Raw genomic sequence first — 2,735 nt, forward strand, 5'->3', positions numbered from 1 at the left:
TCCTTCTTATGTCCTCTTTAAGTTCCTGAAACATTCTTATCATCAGTGTTCTAAACTCTGTCTCTGAAAGGTTGGATACCTCTGTTTCATTTAGTTGCATTTCTTGAGGTTTCTTCTGATCTTTTACTTGGGACATGTTTCTTTGTTTCTTCATTCTGGCTGTTGCTCTGATTGCTTCGATGCATTAGATCACCAGCAAGCAATTCGGTTTGCCGGCTCCACTGTTTCTCCAGACGCCCCCAGCCTCACCGAGCCGAGCAAAGAGAGTCCTCACTATTTTCTCCTTCCAGCTATTGTAGAACTCCTCTTCCCGGCAACATAACTCTGGGGTGGTAAGCACGGTGTGGGGCCGGAGGGTCTCGCCCCCAACCGGAGAAGCCTCCCCACGCTGAGGTGACCCTCACGGGGTTCACCCTCTTTAGTCTCCGCCCCTCCTACCGGACTCGATGTGGCCTCCTCTTTAAGTCCTTCGTTTAGAGGTTCTGTTCATCTAGGGTCCAGGGGACTTCCGAGGTTGAATATCTTATAAATTATTTGTAATTTTGTGGTGATCCTGGGAGGTAGTCGGCACAGCATCTGTCTATTCCGCCATCTTACCGGAAGTCTTGTAGCTTTTTTTTTTTTTAAACATCACCAACAGGTTTTATTTGTCACTGTGAAAAGTCTGAATTTCAAACAGATTCTTGGACTGGGGGCTCATATGCATCAGCTCGTTCAACTTTAGCGCCTGTGTCATCCCCAGTAGCTTTTCCAGAACTGCTACCTTCACCATGAAGCTCCATGAGTTTTCCCAATTCAAATTCGGCTTCTTCAGCATTTTGACTTTTCTAACAAAGGCATCATGGAGCGGATAAATAGATTGGCAAGCCTTTTCTATGTCTTTTCCAATGCTATCTGGAATCAATTTATTGACCACTTATTCAAGTCATTTGTCTGCACCTCTCGGGTCATCATTTCCATCATCTTCTTCCGGATTTGGCGGACCTGTTGATGCTGAGCATAAGAGGTCTTCCGAATCCGATTGTTGCGTTTTTTAGTGAAACCAACACAGAATAAACGAAGCAAATAACCGTCAGTAGTCTTGACAATCCACATGAGCTTCAATCATAGTCTGCCATTTTTTGACCATGGAGCACATTTTGTCATGGGTAAGATCCACGCCATGGAAATTAGTCAGGCAGTTTTTGCCCTGAACATCTTCGGTTATTAACTTGAATTTTCTAAATGCAACTTCATCATTCTGCAGATCAGCGAGGCTCACTTCAAAAACACGACCCTTGAGATCATCAGATGCAATTTTGGTTCGTTGAGTTCTCGTGACTAGTGTTTTCCCAATATTTCTTATATTGAACATAGCTGGTGCTTTGACATCATACCAATCTTTCTTAGAAAATGGGTCAACCACTTTTTTCTTGGCTCCCTTTTTGCCGCCTTTCGTAAGGTGCTTATTCTTGCCGACTGCCATGGTGCAGCTCCAAGGGACCTGTAGCCTTTTTTTTTTTTAAGATTTTTATTAGGGAATTGGGGGAGGGGGAACAGACAAGTTGCTGTCCTTTTATTCTTCTGTCTAGCTGTGGAAGTTGTCGCTTCACTGGCCCATGTTGGTGTTATCATTGCGCTCTTCCCGGGTGAGGCAGATCGGTCGCCGGCTTCTGGACCGCCGCTCACGGCGGCTGCTGGCCGCTCACGCTGGCTGCTGGCTACATACAGTAGCCCATGACAACCCACTGCAGCAGGGGCTGCAGCCTACGCCGTCCCCGGTGACTCACGGCAGCCCAGCTCCAGGTTGAGCTGTTGTTCAGCATCGTAGCTGTGGAGGGCAGTGTCACTGGCCCTCATATGTGGGACCCGAACCGGGGTCCTCTGGTGTCCCAAGCCAGCTCTTAACTAATGCGTCACTCGCCCGGCCTGAAGTTTGTTGGTTTTGACTCCTTTCATCCATTGCTCCACCTCCCCACCTCTGATAATCACCAGTCAGTTCTCTGCATCTATGAATTTAATTTATTTTTTTAGATTCCACATATAAGTGAGATCATATGGTATTTGTCTTATTCTGTCTAACTTATTTCACTTAGCATAATACCCTCAAGGTCCATCCATGTTGTCAAAATAGCAAGATTTCATTATTTTTTATGGCCGAGTAATATTCAAGAGGTGAGAGAGAGAGAGAGAGAGAGAGAGAGAGAGAGAGAGAGAGAGAGACGTTTTCTAATCCATTCATTCATGGATGGACACTTACATTGTTTCCACATGTTGGTTATTGTAACTAATGCTGCAATGACGAGTGGGATGCATATATCTTTTCCAGTTAGTGTTTTCATTTTCTTTAGATAATTACCCTGAAGTAGAATTGCTAGATGATATAGTAATTTTACTTGTAATGTTTTTCAGGAATCTTCAAAACTTACTTTTAAGTTGTTATTTTGAAATAAATATAGATTCACAGGAAGATACAAAAACAATGTCATGTGTACCTTCACTCAGTTTCCTGCAAGAGTTATATTTTTATGTAATGATATTCAAATACTTAAACCAAGAAATTGATATTGGTACAATGTATGCATTTAGTTCTGTGACATTTTATCACACGTACCATCTCCTGTAACTGTCACTGTGATCAAGAGCCATAAACATTCAATCGCTACAAAGATTCCCCCTCATGCTACCCCAATATCCCTAAACCCTGGGAGGTCTAAAACTACGGTGTTTTTATTCTTCAACAACACTCAAAACAG

At 43.5% G+C, this 2,735-nt stretch overlaps 1 pseudogene; it reads right to left on the reverse strand.

Annotated features, from left to right (window-relative positions):
- Positions 1 to 612: 612 nt before the first annotated feature.
- Positions 613 to 1,465, reverse strand: LOC109377425 (40S ribosomal protein S3a pseudogene; annotated as a pseudogene).
- Positions 1,466 to 2,735: the final 1,270 nt, after the last annotated feature.

The sequence above is a fragment of the Hipposideros armiger genome, unplaced genomic scaffold (assembly GCF_001890085.2).
Source record: "Hipposideros armiger isolate ML-2016 unplaced genomic scaffold, ASM189008v1 scaffold_1396, whole genome shotgun sequence".
NCBI classification, from domain to species: domain Eukaryota; kingdom Metazoa; phylum Chordata; class Mammalia; order Chiroptera; family Hipposideridae; genus Hipposideros; species Hipposideros armiger.